The sequence below is a fragment of the Somniosus microcephalus genome, chromosome 16, assembly GCF_052327205.1.
Source record: "Somniosus microcephalus isolate GS21.2 chromosome 16, FLI_Smic_1.0, whole genome shotgun sequence".
In the NCBI taxonomy this organism is placed as follows: Eukaryota; Metazoa; Chordata; class Chondrichthyes; order Squaliformes; family Somniosidae; genus Somniosus; species Somniosus microcephalus.
The window spans coordinates 78,118,998-78,139,173 of record NC_141002.1 but is presented as its reverse complement, the minus strand read 5'-3'; positions in this window follow the sequence as shown (position 1 = coordinate 78,139,173).

The window sequence follows — 20,176 nt, the reverse complement described above, 5'->3', positions numbered from 1 at the left end:
CGAGGCATACCATGCCTTTTGCCTTCGCCAGGGCCGTTCTTAAGGTCTTCTAACGCCTTCTGACAGGGGCCGTGGTCTGCGCTCTCAAACCCGTTCTCTATGGCCAGCTTATAAGCTGCCTTAACCTCTACTACTCTCTCCTCCTGTGCTCTTAGCTGTTGTGCGAGGCGGGCGCTTTTCTCCCGTACTCTCGCTTCATGAATCTTTGCCTCAGTAACCTGACATTCCAGGTACTCTACTTTAGCCTGATGTTGGCTGGCTACAGTTTGGCGTTCCTGATTCAGCACGTGAAGCGCTGCGATCAGCTTTTCCCCACCCATGGCCTTTTCCTCTATTTCTGAAGCCTGGGTTTTGATCTTGGCTGCCTGCGCTGCAACAACTCTGTCCGAAATCTGGACTTGTCTTTTGTAGCACATCAGCCACACTGCCTTCTCTACTGACTTTTTATGTTCTTTACTCTCTGTCCACCAGACGGCTGCATCTACCGGATGCCCATCCAGTAAGAGATCGGAAATCCACTGCTTAGTGAGATTTACCTTACCAAAAACATAATCCGCTATCCTCTCATCCATAACATTTCGTCCATTTAAACCTGGGTCTAATACATTGCAATCCTGCTGCCAATGTCCTGCCGTGGTCGCCATTTCCTGTAAGGGGTTTTCGATCGATGAGGTCTCTCTCTCTCGCTCTAGAGGCCTCTCTCTCTCTTGCACAGTAATTTACCAAGTGGTCCGACCCACTCAACCCTTAGGTTCTATACACTGGACATGGAGGCAGGAGCTACAATGCAGAGAATACTCTATAGACCAAGTTTAATGAAACGAAATGAAACTTTATTGCATAGAAGGAAAAATTGAATGTAAGCCAATAAGGTACATGGGAGGGAAAAACAAATCATAATACAGTACTAACCAATATATCTACAGGCATATTATGCTTTACAAGGTTCACCATGAAATAGGGAAACACATGGAACATCGAGGGACAACAACTCATTGTTAATTATCCCCTAAAATGCCCACCCACTAAACCTAGCTAGATGAGATTATGAGGGGCCAGAAACATGCTCACCAATCCAAAACTGTGGTTGGGTTGGGGTTCTTTACTTGGTGCTCTCTCTCTCGGGTCTGCCATTGTCACGTGGTCGTTGGGCTGTAGGTGCAGCGGGCTGCCCAACCTTATGGCGTCTCGGCCACCTTAATTCAGCAGGACTCGCCGTTCATCGTTTCGCCCACCGGCTGTCTTCTCGGTGTTCCTGCATACAATGATGGTGGTCACAGTCTCGATTTCTCCGTGCTCCTGTACACGACGCTGGTGGCTACCCATTCTGTAAGGCATTTCGTTTTCTTCCTCTTCGCCGACTGTCTTCGCGTCTCGTCAATGGCCTGGGGTTTTTGTCGATGATCTCCCGATAACTACCCCGGGTCTCGTCTTCTTCTTCCGAGTCCGAAAGAAAACCTTCTTCGGACCCCCGAGCAATCTCTCGAAAATGGTCTGCACTGGTCTCTCCCGATGCTGATCCTCCTCAATGGCTACCGAAACCCGATGGTCTCTGATCCGAATACCCTCCTCCGATCGAATTCCTTTAGACGCTACCCCAGGACTCCAGTTATACTTTTCAGGGAGGCCCTTATCTCCCGCCAAATCAAGGTTAGTCTTTGTTTAACTTTTGGCGGGCTTGTAGCGCAGCGGGGTAGTCTTTGTTTTTAAAGTATCTTCGGGATGGCCGGTAACTGCCATCTCTGGTCTGGAATGACCTTGTATTGTCTTTAATGTCCCTCTTCAAACTTGAATCTGTTCCCCTTTGTCTGGGTAAACATTTAGATGGCCTTTATCTACAGGCCGATCTGATCGGATCTGCATCCAATCTGTATGTATGGGGCTCTGTCTGGTTTCGTTTTCTCTGAAACTGCCTTCCAGAACTTACTGTGGGCTGAATCCACAAAAGCTGTCTGGGGGCTGCAGGAACCATTTTAAAATGTCCCAAAAGCTGGTCACGGGGTCTGGCGGCCATTTTGTGTGTCCCTTTTTCTGGGTTTCCTTTTAAAACAGTCTTTAAAAGTAAGGCCTTTTCTTCCAATAGACCCTTATAGGACAACGTTCAATTTTGCGAATTCTACAAGAGCGCGGGGTCTGAGGACAGCACAGGATAAAGAGCGCGGGGCCCAAGGACAGCACAGGATAAAGAGCGCGGTGTCTGAGGACAGCACAGGATAAAGAGCGCGGGGTCTGAAGACAGCACTGGATAAAGAGCGCAGGGTCTGAGGACAGCAGAGGATAAAGAGCGCGGTGGCTGAGGACGGCACAGGATAAAGAGCGTGGGGCCCGAGGACAGCACAGGATAAAGAGCGTGGGGTCTGAGGACAGCACAGGATAAAGAGCGCGGGGTCTGAGGACAGCACAGGATAAAGAGCGCGGGGCCCAAGGACAGCACAGGTTAAAGAGCGCGGAGTCTGAGGACAGCACAGGATAAAGAATGCGGGGCTGCCGATTTCCAAAAGAACAGCAAAAGCAAGGAGTGACGTCACTGCAGTGACTGCAGGTAGGTGATTATTGGGTGAGTATTAGTGTTTTATTCTCTCTAACGTAACTAGAGAAACCAGTTAATAATACTATAAATAATAGTGTGAATAAAGATTTTAACTAAGAGAGCGAGAGAAACAGCCGGAGATAAAGGTAGGCCCAACAATTAAGACTCTGAGGGGGAGGAATTGGGTTGATTTGCTCCAATCGTTAGTGCCACCGGGCGCAGCACCGCTAACGACTCCCGCGAAATTCAGCGGGAGGTTAGTGGCGGCGCTAGACGGTAGCGCCCCGTGGTGCTGCGCTGCCGACGATGATGTCATTGCCATGCGCAGCACCCTGCTTACGCCCCCTGACCTATCGTCGGACGATATGTCCGATAGGACAGGGGGTGTACTTGCAGCGGCGGCAGCGCAACTTAAAGGGCAGGTGTCGGGCGGCCATATTTATTTTGGCCGACTGCCAGCACCTGCCCCCTTTCCCTATTTTTTTCGGGGTGCCGGCTGCGATCGCTCAGCCCAGCACACCTCTTGAGTGCCGGGCTGTTCTCCCGGCACCCTGTTCCCCGGTGGTCCCCAGTGCGTGCAGCGCTAGACCCCTCCCCTTTAATTAGGGGAGGAGGCCTGCAATGACGTGCCGCTACTTCAGTAGTGGCGCCCCAAGAAGGAGGTGGAGCACTTCCAGTAGCACCCTGCCTACTGTTTGGGGCACTACTACTGAATTTCCGGCGGAGGGTTGCTAACTTTTTCACCCCAGCGACGTTAGCACTCCAAAAGGGGCGCCACCCAATTTTTCCCCCTTAGTCTTAAGTTTTTTTCGGTAAGTTAGTTAATAGCCTGTTAAATAGAGGCATGGCAGGGCAGCACGAAGCATAGTAAACAGGTAAGTGAGCTGCAGGCACAAATAGCCACATTGGAATATGATATTGTGGCAATAACTGAGACCTGGCTCAAAAAAGGGCAGGATTGGGTATTAAATATTCCTGGTTATAATGTGTTCAGGAAAGATATGGAAGGAAAGATAGGAGGTGGTGTTGCAGTATTGGTCAAGGAGAATGTTACAGTGCTCGAGAGAGAGAGAGAGAGAGAGAGAGAGAGAGAGAGAGAGGATGTCCTGGAGGGGTCAAGGACAGAATCTACATGGCTAGAGTTAAGAAATAATAGAGGTGCCATTACACTACTAGGTGTATTCTATAGACACCAAATAGTGGGAAAGATATGGAGGAGCATATTTGTAGAGAAATTACAGAGAGGTGCAAGAACTATAGAGTAGTAATAATGGGGGACTTCAACTATCCTAATATAGACTGGGATCGTAATAGTGTAAAGGGCAGAAAAGGGGAAGAATTTCTTAAATGTGTTCAGGAGAACTTTCTTGATCAGTATGTTTCCGCCCTGATGAGGGTGGAGGCATTTTATTTTTATTCGTTTATGGGATGTAGGCGTCGCTGGCAAGGCCAGCATTTATTGCCCATCCCTAATTGCCCTTGAGAAGGTGGTGGTGAGCCGCCTTCTTGAACCGCTGCAGTCCGTGTGGTAAAGGTACTTCCACAGTGCTGTTAGGTAGGGAGTTCCAGGATTTTGACCCAGCGACAATGAAGGATCGGCAATATACTTCTAAGTCAGGATGGTGTGTGACTTGGAGGTGGTGGTGTTCCCATGCGCCTGCTGCCCTTGTCCTTCTAGATGGAAGAGGTTGTGGGTTTGGGAGGTGCTGCCGAAGAAGCCTTGGTGAGTTGCTGCAGTGCATCTTGTAGATGGTACACACTGCAGCCATGGTACGCCAGTGGTGGAGTGAGTGAATGTTTAAGGTGGTGGATTGGGTGCCAATCAAGCGGGCTGCTTTGTCATGGATGGTTTTGAGCTTCTTGAGTGTTGTTGAAGCTGCACTCATCCAGGCAAGTGGAAAGTATTCCATCACACTCCTTACTTGTGCATTGCTGGATCTGGTTCTGGGGAATGAGATAGGTTAAGTGGAGCAAGTGTCAGTAGGTGAACATTTAGGGAACAGTGATAATAGTATCATAAGGTTTAGATTAGCTATGGAAAAGGACAGGGAGCAATCTAGAGTAAAACTGTTTAACTGGGGGAAGGCCAATTTCAGTGGGATGAGAACAGACCTGGCCCGGGTAAACTGGAATCAATAATTGGCAGGAAAAACTGTAATGGAACAATGGGCTGCCTTTAAAGAGGAAATAGATCAGGTACAGTTGAGGTACATTGAGGTATACAGTGGTGTTCCCCAGGGGTCGGTTCTAGAACCACTGCTTTTCTTGGTACATATTCATGACTTGGATGTGGGTGTACAGGTCATAATTTCAAAATTTGCAGATGACACAAAACTTGGAAGTATAGTGAACAGTGAGGAGGAGAGTGATAGACCTCAGGAAGACATAGACAGGCTGGTGGAAAGGGCGGACACGTGGCAGATGAAATTTAACGTACAAAAGTATGAAGTGATACTTTTTGGTAGAAAGAATGAGGAAAGGACATAAAAACTAAGTGGTACAATCCTACAGGGGGTGCACAAACAGAGAGACCTGGGGGTATGTGTACACAAATCGTTGAAGGTGGCAGGGCAGGTTGAGAAAGCAGTTAAAAAGGCTTACGGGATCCTGGGCTTCATAAATAGAGGTACAGAGTACAAAATTGTGGAAATTATGATGAACCTGTATAAAACATTGTTTCGGCCTCAACTGGAGTACTGTGTCCAATTCTGGAACCATATTTTGGGAAGGATGTGAAAGCCTTAGAGAGGGTGCAGAAAAGATTTACGAGAATGATTCCAGGAATGAGGGACTTCAGTTACGTTGATAGACAGGAGAAGCTGGGGTTGTTCTCCTTAGAGCAGAGAAGATTGAGAGGAGATTTGACAGAGGTGTTCAAAATCATGAGGGGTCTGGACAGAGTAGATAGAAAGAAACTGTTCCCATTGGTGGAAGGGCTGAGAACCAGAGGACACAGATTTAAGCTGATTGGCAAAAGAACCAAAGGCGACGTAAAAAAAACTTTTTTACGCAGCGAGTGGTTAGGATCTGGAATGCACTGCCTGAAAGGGTGGTGGAGGCAAACTCAATCTTATCTTGCAAAAGGGAGTTGGATAAATATCTGAAGGAAAAAAATTTGCAGGGCTACGGGGAAAGGGTGGGGGAGTGGGATGAGCTGAGGTGCTCTTGCAGAGAGCTGGCATGGGCTCGATGGGCCAAATGGCCTCCTTCTGTGCTGTAACCATTCTATGATTCTATGAAAGGTGCATGGTTTTTGGTTTTAGTTTTAGTTTGCCTGTGGACCAGGAGGTTGAGGAGGGCCAAAAGAAAACTTTGAGCCTCCCCTGCCCCCGGGCTTCCCTCTGCCCTGCCCCTACCACCAGGCCCTCCCAATCCCTCTCCAAACAACTTGTCTGAGTGTTGGGGACCTTGCCTTTGCGTCCTCAGTGGTGGCCTCCTGCCACCCGGAGTCCTGCTCCCGCCTGCTGGCCTGCAACTGCTTTCCGCTGATGGGGTCTCTGCAGGTGAGGCTGGGTGTCGAAAGCTCCCGGGCCTCTCACTGCAGACTCCTGGGCTGTTTGCCATCCGACTCAACCCCCATACGCATGACTCTCGGCAAGGAGTTATAATCAGGGCTTTCAAGTCTGGCTCAAAGTGACTGCTATTGTGCACCACTTTCAAGAATGTGGTTTCAGATTTTAACTGCCTAATTAACTGCAGACACACAATTTTAGGAATTAGAATCTAACCTCCAAACCAGCTCTCTAACATATAATTACAAATGAGCTTACAAGTCCTCTGGTCCTGATAGTATCTCTCCCATATTTCTCAAGACGGGTGCCTCTGTACTTTGCCTGTGCTGTGCCAGCTCTTCAACCTCTCTCTTACTCCCAGTCCCCCTTTCCATCTCTTTAGAAATCTGCCCTGCTTACCCTAACCCCAAGAAAAGATAACCCTTTTATCACACATACAATCCTACTACCCTAAGTTCCAAAGATATGAAAGCTGCTGCGAGCTGTTCATCATCTTGAAAATCTTTAGCCCAATTAAAATTGCTTGTACGGCTTTTGGCATGGCTGTTCCACTGGTGATTTTATTGCCTATGTTGCATACCTCTAGAACTCTGTGAACATTTTGGTGAATCGTCTTTCCTTACTTGATAATTGCTCAACTGAACAACGGAAAAGAAAATCTGGTGAGGTGTAAAACAAGCAGCTGATTCGCCATCACCGGGTTCGCGCTACCGCCCAAGTCCAAGGTCACTCCCCAGGCTTCCTGGCATGGCTGTGCGTACATGAGAATTGATGCTCATTTAAGGATTGAACCTATTTTATTGGGCCTTGATCCCTAGAGTTCAATTGGAATTGGCGGAAACTAGTGAGTCGTGCCTGTTGGATTGGGGTCACTGTCCTAGTCAAGTTAAACTTTGTGCTTGAAATTTTGCCGTGATTTTGTACTGGGCCGGATTTTGCTGCACTCACCTTTATTTATGCGGGAATCGGACAGCAACTTCCAGCGAAACGCACGTGTGCAGTTAAACAATGAAAAGCTGGAAGCTGCTGTCAGCGATGCGCCGCTCCTCCGCATGCCGTGCGAAAACGGCACCTCGCCGTCTGGCTCCCCATTCCAAAGTATTAAACAACGAGAAGTTCCTGTACTGATGACGCAGATACTGACTAAACTCGCCAAAAGAAGTTAAGTCAAGTCATCCCAGTCTAAATATCATTTTAATGGTGTGGTAAGTCTTAATTACTGCCAAACAACCTCTCTGGCTCTGAAAATTAACTTTAACAAGTGTGGAGTTTAATTCCTTCAGATTTTAATTCTTGCTGGAGATATAAAATTAAGTGCAGGAAACTCTCATTCAAATGGCACCTAAATATCCGGAATTCTCTATTAACCGGCAAAATTCATACTCCGAAAACAACAACTCAATAACCAGAAATGTTGACGAGTCCGAGTCCAAGTCTCCCGCGGTGGCCAAGTAAGTCAGTGGGGGTAGTTCTCCAAACTGCCACTACTCGGCTTCTTGGCACTGTCGGAAGTCCGAACACCTCAATAACAGGAGTCTGACTCTTTGTTTGTTAAAAATAGCCTCGGTAGATAACCCTCTCCGTCATCCGGAATTTTTAATCAACTGGCACCACCCCGGTCCCGTCGGTGCCGGATACCAAAGAGTTTCCTGTAAATAACATTTCTTGTTTTCTGTCTCTTACTCCAGTCTTTCTATCCCTCTCTTTATTTCGCTTTCTGTGCCTGATTTGACATTGAATTAAATATTCTAACTTGCACTTCCTGTTTCAGACTCTGCGCTGCTCATTAACGATTCTTCAATCTCATTGGTTGCGGAGATATACACTTGCTTATCTGTTCACACAGGTCCCAGATGCCCTGTAGAGGACGCCGCCAAGTTTGGATATCCCGCTGGCAGCAATTTACCGTGCAACACCCCGTGGAAAGTCTATAGCCAAGTGCAAGTTTGCTTTTTCACCGCTCACAGCAAAACCTGGTCCAATGCGTTCTGAGTGATTAGGGCAGCTGCATCTCTAGTATTTATGTGTGCCTGTGTGAACACAAAATAAGGCCAGCAGAAAGAGGGCTGACTTAAAGGAGGGAAACCCTAGAAGGACTGCACCATTTTTCAAGTTTGGGGCAGGGGGGAAGGGAATTGTGAATATGTCCTAAATTTAAACACCTCAGAACCTCAGAAAAGCACCCCATGCTATAGCAACGTGACATTTTTTCAATTCCTCACATCAGCAATTCTGTGGTCTCTCTGAGTCAGATTGTCAATTAGTGTTGGTTTTATGCTTTAGGCACACCATGCAAATGCATTGAATGGCGTGAAGTTGCTGTATTTGTGCAGTAGATATGAACTAACCCCGTCACAGAAAGTTAAGTCTTGTCCATTTCCATCTAAATACCCTTTTAATGATATGATAAATGTTAATTACTGCAAGCCAACCTCTCTGACACTGAAAGTTAACTATTACAAGTGTGGAATCTCATTCCTTCAGGTTTTAATTGTTGTTGGAGATTTTTTAAATGTAAAATGTAAAAATTTTTTTTTTTTACTTTTCCTTTGTCTCTTTTCTCTTTCTCTCATAATCCAAACTCTTTTCCTTTCACTTTGGCTGGAATTTTTACCTGGAGATCCACTGAGAGCAGGTTGGGGGGGGTGGAGGGGGGAGGCAGCGATAGTGCACAGGCTCCGCACACTGGGGAGTTTTAGCTCCACAGTGTGCATATGATGTCACTGACAGGTTCCCTGCCTGCATGTCAGCCTGATTGACAGGCTGGCTTCCAGTTGGGCGAGGAACGCTGGAGAAGAGGCCTCAACCCCAGGTAGGTGCGATCCCCGACCCCGGTGGGGGGTCCGATCCCGGCCGGGGTGGGGGGGAGGTTTGTATGGCAGGGAGAGGGGGACGATGGTGGAGAGTTTTGTGGGCTTGGGGGAAGCACTCTTGCTCCTCCCAGCCCACAAGGGCTGTTCCCCGAGACTCTCCTCACCTCACTGCAGCTGCTGGGATTCCCGAGACCCGGGAACCCTGGCCAGCCACAGTTAGACGAACAAAGCAGGTTAAATCCGAGGCTTCCAGTGCCAACCTGCCTCCTGGGAGTGGGTTGGCTGTCCGGCCCCCATCCTGCCTCTGTTAAAACCAGGAGTGGCGGGTTGGGGTTGGGATTCAGATTTTTAACACTTTAACCTCCCACCCGACCTAAGCCTACCTGTTTTTGGAGTTAAGATTCCCCCCTTTATTTCTCTTTCTGTACCTGATTTGGCATTGAATTTACCCACTCTAATTTACACTTTCTTCTCAGTCCCTGCACTGTTAATTTCACAATCCTTCAATCTGATTGGTTATGTAGATACACAGTTACTTGCCCTGTTCACTCGGGTTCCAGATGCCTTGTTTCCCTTGCTGCGACATTATCCGCTCGCACTTTCAGCAACTTGGTACGCAAAACATTTAAAAACCTAAACATTCAAGGACAAGTCTAATTAGTGGCAGATGTCGTTAGATTCACTCCTACAGCAAATTATGACCCATAATGTTACATTCAAAATATAGCGCTTGAAACAACTTTATTTTTCCATTAAAATTAAGCATAGTGGTAGTTCCTACAACTCTGGTATGCTGAGTGCTAAGGTTTTGTAATGTAAACCATGTTAGTTGTCAGCATTATTGTATATCACTACATTATGTGAAAAGAGTATCTCTGCACAGAGTGTTTCTGAAAATTTATGGTCATAATAAATAATATGCATGTACTTGTGGAAGTCGTATAATTCAAACCACATGCTACATTAAGATGTAAATGAAGGAAAGATGCATAGAATAAATAAAGAGCCACATGGGACAACTGATCTATTGAAGAACCACACCTCTAGTCGCACTGCCAAGTTAGGGCTCATGTGCAACTTTTACATAAAATGGAAAGGAAAAGCTCTCATAGGCAAGAAAACCAAAATGATCACTGCAGTACATATGTTTCAAACAATAGAGAAAACTGTTCTGGTAGGTGGAAAAACATTGGATTTGCAATTCAATTAATATTAAATGGTGCATAACTGGTAGCTTTAAAACAGACACGATTATCCACAAGAAATACTTGCATGACGCGGCATTATTTTAAGTGCTAAACATCCATTTTGTAGGAGGTGCAATATTGAAGTTGAAAATGTGTGCCTGTAAAAGTTACTTTAGAAGACAAACAGTAAGGTCCTTCTTAACTTTAGAACCATGGACTATTCTGGTTAATGTCAAAGGCTGTCACTTGGAGGCACTTTTGTCCCTAAGAGTAGTACCTCTATATTGTGCACACTGTCTGTAAGTACATGGGTTTTGCCAGTTGTCTGCATTTGTTGCCATTGTCTGTTGCTTCCTATGTGTGTGAACTAAAAAAAACATTAATCTTCATCATTCAGGTGTCTTACTTCTGGTACTTTGGCAGTTATTTTTAATTATTAATTGATTAATTCTCTTTTGATGTCTTATTTTTCCAGCTACGGACTTTTTAGTGTCATCATAAGAGCATAAGAAATAGGAGCAGGAGTAGGCCATTTGACCCCTCGAGCCTGCTCCGCCATTCAATAGGATCATGGCTGATCTTCTACCTCAACTCCACTTTCCTGCACGATCATGATGGAGAACAGCAGATTTTTTTTCCCTGAAAAGTGATTCAAATTCTACCTACAAGAGCTTTCTATCGATATCATGCTGAAGTGCAACCTTAAATTACATGGACAGCATGAGTGTGCTTTCAAGGAGTTTTTGAAGGGGTCTATTCCAAGAACTGACTCTGACTGGAAACTCCAAATGCAATGACAATGGCCTATACCTATTTTTTCTTTATTACATAGAATTACAAAGAATCTACAGCGCAGAAACAGGCCATTTGGTCCAATTGGTTGATCCTGGTGTTTATGCTCCAACTGAGCCTCCTCCCACCCTACTTAATCTCACCCTATCAGCATAAACTTCTATTCCTTTCTCCCTCATGTAAATATCTAGCTGCCCCTTAAATGCATCTATGCTATTTGCCTCAACTACTCCATGTGGTAGCACGTTCCACATTCTAACTACTCTCTGGGTAAAGAAGTTTCTCCTGAATACCTTATTGGATTTGTTAGTGACTATCTTATATTTGTGTCCCCTAGTTTTGGACTCCCCCACGACTGGAAACATCTTGTGTGCAGTTTTGGTCGCCTTATCTGAGGAAGGATGTTCTTGCCATGGGGAGTGCAGCGAAGATTCACCAGACTGATACCTGGGATGGCAGGAATGACGTATGAAGAGAGATTGGGTCGATTAGGCTTATATTCGCTAGAGTTTAGACGAATGAGAGGGGATCACATTGAAACTTATAAAATTCTAACAGGACTAGACAGACTAGATGCAGGAAGGCTGTTCCTGATGGCGGGGGAGTCCAGAACCAGGGGTCACAGTCTAAGGATAAGGGGTAAGCCATTTAGGACTGAGATGACGAGGAATTTCTTCACCCAGAGAGTGGTGAACCTATGGAATTCTCTACCACAGAAGACAGTTGAGGCCAATTCATTAAATATATTCAAGAAGGAGTTAGATATATTTCTTAAGGCTAAGGGGATCAAGGGATATGAGGAGAAAGCAGGGACAGGGTACTGAATTTGAATGATCAGCCATGATCTCATTAAATGGCGGAACATGCTCGAGGGGCCAAATGACCTACTCCTGCTCCTATCTTCTATGTTTCTATGTTTCTCTGTTTCTCTACATCTACCCTATCAAACCCCTTCATAATTTTAAAGACCTATATTAGGTCACCCCTCAGCCTTCTCTTTTCTAGAGAAAAGAGTTCCAGTCTTTCCTGATAGTTCTAACATTATGCTCTCATGATGTGGGTGATGCCGACAAGGCCACATTTATTGCCCATCCCTAGTTGCTCTGAAAATTTGGTCGTGGGCCTTCTTTTTGAACTGTTCCATTCCTTGTGGTGATGGTTTGCCAATGAGAGGGTTGGATAGGGAATATCAGGAATTTGACCCTGTGATGATGAAGGAATTGAGATACACATGCAAGTCAGGAGTGTGTGTCTCTTGGAGGGGAACCTGGAGTTGATGATGTTCCCTTAATGTTGCTGCTTTTGTACTTCTCGGTGATAGTAGTCTTGGGGTTAGGAGGTGTTGTTGAAAGTACCTTGATGAGTTGCTACAATGCATCATGTAGATGTACGTAGTGCAGTCACAGTACGCTGATGGTTGAGGGGGTGACTTTTGAATCCAGTGGAAGGGTTGTCGATCATACAGACTGTCTTGGATGGTGTCAAGCTTCTTGAGTGTTGTTGCTGCTGCACCCATCCAACCAAATTGTGACTATTCCATCACACTCCTAACTTGAGCCTTGTAGAAGGTAGACAGGCTTTGAGGAGTCAAGAAGTAAGCCACTCATGACCCAGTCCTCAGCCTTTGGCTTTCTGTTGTAGACAAGGTGTTGCTATGGATGGTCCAGTTAAACGTCTAGTCAAAGATAACCATCCAAAGATGTTGTTGATGCGGAACTTGGTAATGATGCTCCGACAACAATGACCATCTTCTTGTATGTTGAGTATAAATCCAGCCACTGGAGCATTTTCCCCTTGTCCCCCATTAGCCTCAGTTTTGTTAGGGTTCCTTGGTGCTATACTGGGTCGAATGCTGCCTTGACGTCTAGGGCAGTTACTCCTGCCTCTCCTCTGGCATTGAGCTTGTGAGTCACTGGGGTATTAGGTAATTATCAGCAAAGTATTACATTTAAACTGGGTATCTTACATGACAAAATATTTGCTGATAAAAATCAAATTGGAGGACTAATAAGTGGACCCCTTCACCTTACAGTAAAAAGCGTTGATGGTATATAGTTATGTTGGAGTGAAGTTCATTTTTCTTTGCCATACCAGTTTTTTTTCATATAATTTAGTGAACTGTGCTGCTAAGGATCTGTAAATAGCCTTGAATCAGTGACTCAGAGTGGTTCTGGGCCAAGTCTTTCAAACATAAACTGCTAAGTTTACCATTTCATGTGTTGGCTCAGTGTCAAATGTGAAAACTTGTTTTCAGTTACAAGTTTTGATTTTGCTATTGAAATAAAAGCTATAAGTATGAATATGAATTTGTACATCCTTGCTATGACTAAACTGAGCCAAATCCATGGGGTCGATTTTAACTCCCAACAGGTTTTGGGCGGGGCGGGTTGGGAGATGTTGGGGTAAGTGCAAAACGCATTTGCAGGCCTAAGTTTGAAGACCCTGGCTATTTTATGTCCCGGGCCTCATCTGCATGCTGCCGGTCAGCTGCCCTCCAGAAATGGGTCCAAACTGACAGCAGGCCAGCAGGCGAAAGTGGAATTTTGTGTGGCTGGAGGCCGCGGTCAGCAGGTAAGTCATAAGCAGGAGGTTTTGGAAGAGTTTTGTGGAAGGGAGTGGGGAGGGGGGAGTGTGCTCTGGGGCAGAGGAGACTATGGCTTTCCTTGTGGGACCTAGCGGAATATTCCTGCTCCCCCTGGCCCCACAAAAGAACGCTTTTCACTTGGAAGTCCTCTTCATCCTTCCCAACAGCTGACGACCTGCCTTTCTTCCTCACTCAGGCCCAGATTAAAATGCAATTGGAGTCCCATTACCATAACAGGACCCCGATTTGCATTTGTTAAAATGTGGTTTCCGCCTGCTTTTGGCAGGCGTTTAAGCCACCTAAATGCAGTGAGCAGCTAAAATGGTGGCCAGCGGGGATCGAGTGGTAAGGCAGACGCTTCATTTTAAAGGCCCTCCCCCCATTTGCACAGGTGGTTAGCGGGTACAGTAGCAAAGTGGTTATGTTACTGGACTAGTAATCCAGAGACCTAGATTAATAATCTGGAGACGTGAGTTCAAATCCCACCACAGGCAACTGGGAAATTTAAATTCAAGCTGGCGTGGACACGATGAGCCGAAGGGCTACTTTCTGTGCTGTATAACTCTATGACTCTAGGTGGTTGCATCAGGGTAGTTAAATTAAATAATTCTCAAACATAAACTAATGGAATGGGAACTCTGCTCTACACCCTATTCCCGATGGCAGGGGAGTCCAGAACCAGGGGTCACAGTCTAAGGATAAGGGGTAAGCCATTTAGGACTGAAATGAGGAGGAATTTCTTCACCCAGAGAGTGGTGAACCTGTGGAATTCTCTGCTACAGAAGGCAGTTGAGACTAATTCACTAAATATATTCAAGAAGGAGTTAGATATATTTCTTAAGGCTAAAGGGATCAAGGGATATGGGGAGAAGGCAGGGACAGGGTACTGAACTTGGGTGATCAGCCATGATCTCATTAAATGGCGGAGCAGGCTCGAGGGGCCGAATGGCCAACTCCTGCTCCTATTTTCTATGTGTAAAATGAGCACCTAAGTGTCCAATATGGCGAACAATGTGCACGCACACATTCCACGTCCAGGGCCCACACCTGAAACAGGCGTTAGGGTCTTTGCCTGTGCAAATATGGGTCCTAACGTCTGCCTGAGGTCCCCTTCATGAAATTGGGCTGCCCTTAAAGTAGCTGGTGCTGGGCCAGCTGCGTTCAGCATAACCACTTCCACATGTAGCCTAACCAGCTGTCCTTAAAGGGACCACCAGAGGCCGCCTCCAAATGGTAAATGTAAGTTTTTTTTTAACCTTAATGTGGGGTCGGGAAAGGCAGAATTGCTCCTTCCAGCACCACAGCAGTCCCGAAGACCATTGGCGGCACCCGCTAAGCCCCGACCTGATCGGCTCCCCTCCCTCCTTCCCAATCACCCTCTTCCCTCCCAATTGCCTTCCCACTCCCTTGTCGAACCAGGCTTGGTTCCACTCTTACCAATCCAATTGTGGCCAGAGCATTTCCAGCAAAGGCTTCTCTTCCAACCCCCACACTGAGGACCTATCCTTGGCCCCCTTCTCTTCCTCATCTGCATGCTGCACCTCAGTGGCATCATCCAAAGACATGACATCAGTTGCGACATGTATGCTGACACTCAGCTCAACTCTGATCACCTCTCTCGACCCCTCCACTGCCTCTGTGTTGTCAGCCTGCTTGTCCGATATACTATCCTGGACAAGCCGCAATTTCCTCCAGTCAAACATTGGAAAGCCCAAAGCCATCGTCTTCAGTCCCTGCCACAAACTCTGTACCCTCCTCTCTAAATCCATCCCCCTCCCCAACCACTGTTTCAGATTGAAGCTAACTGTTTGCAATCTCGCATCTTATTCGACATCAAGTTGATCTTCCGACCCCATATCATTCTATCACAAAGACCACCTACTTCCATCTCTGTAACATTGCCCTTCTCCACTCCTGCCTCAGCTCATCTGTTGCCGAAACCCTCATCCATGCCTTTGTATCATCAGACCTGACTATTCCATAGGTCTCGAGGCCAGCCCCCCATCCTCGACCCTCCATAAACTTCAGCTGATCTAAAACTCTGCTGCCTGTATCTTAACCCACACCAAGTCCTGTTCCCACATCACTCTTGTGCTCGCTGGCCTACATTGGCTTCTGGTCCTCCAGCATCTCCAATTTAAAATTCTTAACGTCATATTCAAATATCTTCATGGCCTCGCCCCTCCGTATCTCTGTAATCTGCTTCAGCCTTAGAATCATTGAAAGTTCTGCATTCCTCCAACTCTGGCCTCTTAAGCATCCCCGCTCCCGTTGACCCACCACTTGTGGCCTCTCCTCCTTCAAGACCCTTATTAAAACCCGCCTCTTTGACCAAGCTTTTAGTCACCCCTCCTAATGTCTCCTTCTTTGGCTTGGTGTCAATTTTAACCGATTACGCTTCTGTGAAGCGCTTTGGGACACTTTTGTATGTTAAAGGTGCTATATAAATACAATTTGTAATTTACAATCTTGCAAACTACAATGTAATGAGAATCCAAGTATTTAATGAAAAACATCAGTCATCCAAGCATTGATCGCCACAATATTCCACTTAAAGTCTAACCCTGCTCCTGTATGACAAAACATTTTTCACTATTGCTCTTTGTTTTCTATCCTTTGGATAACATATACATTCTTTTATTCTACCCTGGATTCCCACGGCTTTCAGCTCCATTAGAATCTTTCCTGTGAAATCTTATCAAAGATGCTTCTGAAAAGCCAAATACACAGGAATGTATAGGACTGGAAAAGACCATTTCAGTCTCAGGATTCAAAAAGAAACACACTGGGCCAGAAATTCAGGTCGGAGGCTTCCCGCGGGTGCAAGCCCTCAACCTGCACTTACCTAGCGCGCCGGCCATTGTGCTGTGGACCCGCGTGGGATTCCGATCCTGGGCCTCCTCCAACTGCCGCCGCGCAGTACTTGCGTATCCCAGGGGCGCAGTTAGTTCGAAGTGTCCCCTGGGATCACCTGGGCCATGGGGAGCTAATCATAGCAGGGAATCTCTATTCATAGGTTTGACAGGAAGAGCTGTCAAGACTTATAAATACTACGACCCCAAAACAGCACTAAATCTTGAAATAATTTTTTTTTTAAAACACATTTTTAAAATAAACTATAAATTACATGAAATAACTATTTTAAACAATAATTTAAATTTTTGAAAAAATAATTTTATTTTCTAACGGGGCTAAAAATAAACTTACCTTGCTTTAAAGTATTTAAAAATAATAAATCTGTGGAAAAAATGTTTTAATTTTAATTAATTCAGCACTTACCTTGTAAAAAGCAGGCCTTACGCCTGCATTTTACATTTCTCACTTCTGGAGACCTACCCACCCAGGAAAACCTGTAAAAAAAAAACGAAGTTCGATGCGCACGCGCAGCCCCTCCTGCGCATGTGTTCGACCTCTGAGCCCCTTTGTTCAGGGGAACAGAAGTGCCGGTTTCCCGCGCATGCGCAGTGCATGTAGGAAACCGGCACTTCCATTGGGCCTACGGGTGAGTACACCGTGCGTACTCACCCGTGGAGACCTGAATTTCTGGGCCATTATCTCCTTGTAGGTCAGATGCTTAAGCCTCAGAAGCAGTTTGTTGGCTTCCTCTGTAACCACTCCAAAGCCAGGATGACCCACAGTAGTACAGTGACCAAAATTAGGCGCTGTAGGGCACAATTTGTGCTGTATACAAGTTCTCTGTTACCCCCTCGGACTTACATACTATCTCTCTGACTATATCTCCTGTAGATTTGGTTTGCCTTTTTTACTGTTGCCACACACTATGCTGGTTTGACTAAGTATTCCACCAGCACCCCACATCCCTGTCCTGTAGTCTATTAACAATCTGTTTTCCAACTGCGTATTCCCCAGTCTCAACAAGTTGTATTTGTCCATATTGAACAACGCTTGCCATTTGCCAGAGAATCCCAATTCCAGGAGAGCGTGACAGCCACGAGTGTGAGCAAATGAATTGAAGCTCATGGAGAGCAAGAAAAAATGGGCAAGAGAAAGATTACTAAGAGCAGCCCAGTAGCAGAAAACAGTGAGGTAGAAAGCTGCAGTAAGACATAGGAAACCAGACTGAACAGCCCTGTCAGAACTTACCAAATTTGAAGAGGCTGATAACTGGGCCCGATCTGACTGAACAGACAATCTGTGTACCTGAAACCTGAATTATCAGCAGAACAATTAGAGGCCTGACACTGTGTATAACCTTGTAAAGTAAGTTGGAATGATAAAATACTATACAACAAAGATAACTTAAACTCTAGTATCCTGAGAAAACCTCTCACTGTTGTGTGAAGCAGGTTTATTCCACTCACCCACAGCGTGTTAATAAAATAATTGTTTATAATTTCAAATCCTATGGGGGAAAAATTGGGTCGCGCCCCCTTTGGGGCGCTAACTTCGCTGGGGCACTAAAATTAGAAAAAATTTCCACCCCCGCGGCCGAAATTCATCGGTAGTGCCCCAAGAGGGAGGCGGGGTGCTACTGGAAGCACCCCGCCTCCCTCTTGGGGCGCTGCGAGTGAATATCGCGGCGCTATGTGCCGCAGCGCCACACACTGCAGTACATCGCACTGCAGTACTGCAGGCCTTCCTCCACTTATTAAAGGGGAGGGGCCTAATGCATTGCGACCCGGTGCCCAGCTGGGCCACCAAGGATCGGAGTGCCGGCAAAAGAGCCCAGCACTCAAGAGAAGTGCCGGGCTCACGGAGCGCAGCTGGCACTCCGCGGGGGGGCTGCAGAGGAGGCCAGGGATGGCAACGGGGGCAGGTGCTGGCAGATGGCCAGTAACAAAAATGGCCGCCCGGCACCTCGCCTTTAATTAGCGCCACCCCGGCCACAGGTAGGCCCCTGACCACGTTGGACATAACGTCCGGCAGTAAGTCAGGGATCGCTACCGAAGATCGTAGCCAGGGCGTGAGTGGGGCACTGCGCACAGTGATGACATCATCGCCGGTGGCGCAGCGCCACGGGGCACTAACAGTTACCGCCGCCTCTAACCTCCCGCTTAATTTTGCGGGAGGCATTCGCGGCGCCCCGCCCAGGCGCTAGTTGCTTTGCGCCTCGTTAGCGCCCTCTTAGGGCGATAATGGGAGGCACAAAGCAACCACATTTTTATGCCTGTGGCTCTTTGCCAATAATTATTGACTTGAATGGAAAGGAAAATTGGGCAGGGTTTATAATAAATAACAACAGAAAATGCTGGAAAAACTCAGCAGGCCAGGCAACATCCGTGGAGAGAAAATAGAGTCAACGTTTTGGTGCAAACCCTTTGTCAAGACTGGAAAAGCACAGGAAATGAAATAGATTAAATGGCCAGGCTGGGAGAGAACAAAAGAGAAGTGAAGAGACATTAAGAGGTATTCAAAACGAGACAAGATGGTGATAGGACTAGTGGAGACAAAAGACGACTCTAGATTAGGTGTGAAATGCGCTGGCAGAATGAGAGACAGCTGCCATGTGGGAGAGAAAAAAAGGGGGGGGAAGGGCCAAAACAAAGGTGTGGATAAAAAATAAGTAAAAATGTAATGGGGGCCGAGGTTATGATCTGAAATTGTTGAACTCGATATTGAGTCCGGAAGGCTGTAAAGTGCCTAATTGGAAGATGAGGTGCTGTTCCTCGAGCTTATGCTGAGCTTCCGTGGAACAATGCAAGAGCCCGAGTACAGTTGTTATTTCAGATTTCCAGCATCTGCAGTATTTTGCTATCGTACTAGGGTTTATAATAGGCGGCCGATCTGCTACAGCCTGATTTGTGTCCCCAACAGAGTTGAATTTTACTCCCTTAGTTGTGAAGGGTCCCAGCCAAGGCAACAAAATCTATTTTTCCCTATTCTTGTACAGTTGCCACCAGTTTCCTTGGGAGGTCTTTTGAGATGCAGATCTGGAGAGGGCAGAACTTCCACCTACCCTGAAAGCAGTCAGCGCTATTTTGAATGCCAGGGTACAGCTACATTTGAATGTAATGGATGGGCACCTACTCCATTCATGGCATAACTATGGCACCTGCCTCATAACATTCCGAGTGGAGACGGACCATGGTGTTAGTGGGCTGGCCCAAAGCTAGTTTAAAAAAGAAGTTGCTTTTGTTGAATAAGCCCGTTTCTGTACAGCAAGTAATTTTAGTGGGGAATGCCTGGCCTTTTACAATGTAAATGCTTCTGACAACTTCAGTAATGTTGGACCTCGGGGAAGCACAGACATCCCTAGGAACTAACTTTGCTGAAGACACAAATAAAGGAAGGACACCATTTGGCGTTATTCCCACATTTGCATATCCCCAACAGGACCTCAAGCTTTGAAAGAGGTGGGGACCCAGCATGATTAGGTCCCATCCCAATTTCCATCCCCATTCACCACAAATGCCAAGTTATTGTGCCAAAGAAGATGAGAAAATTTGGCCCAAACTGTCACAATTTCTATATATTTCTCTATCTGGAAATTTGGCCAGAAACCAATGAGACTCACTGGGCTGAAATAGACAGATTCACATGACATCCAGTTTCAGTCCAATGCAGTTCGCATTCTTTGAAGAAAAATACAAACCTGAGAACATCTCAGGTTCAATAATTAATGCATAGTCATGGCATTACCTTTGGGCGTGATCTTGCCAGCCCTGGGGAGGCGGGTATGGAGGAGGGACTGCCGGGAAAATGGCAGAATTTGGGGGCGGGTACCCATCCCGCCCCCAACCCGCCTCTGTGCCATCTTGCCAGGAGGTGGGTAGGTGACCTGCACCAGGTAGTTAACA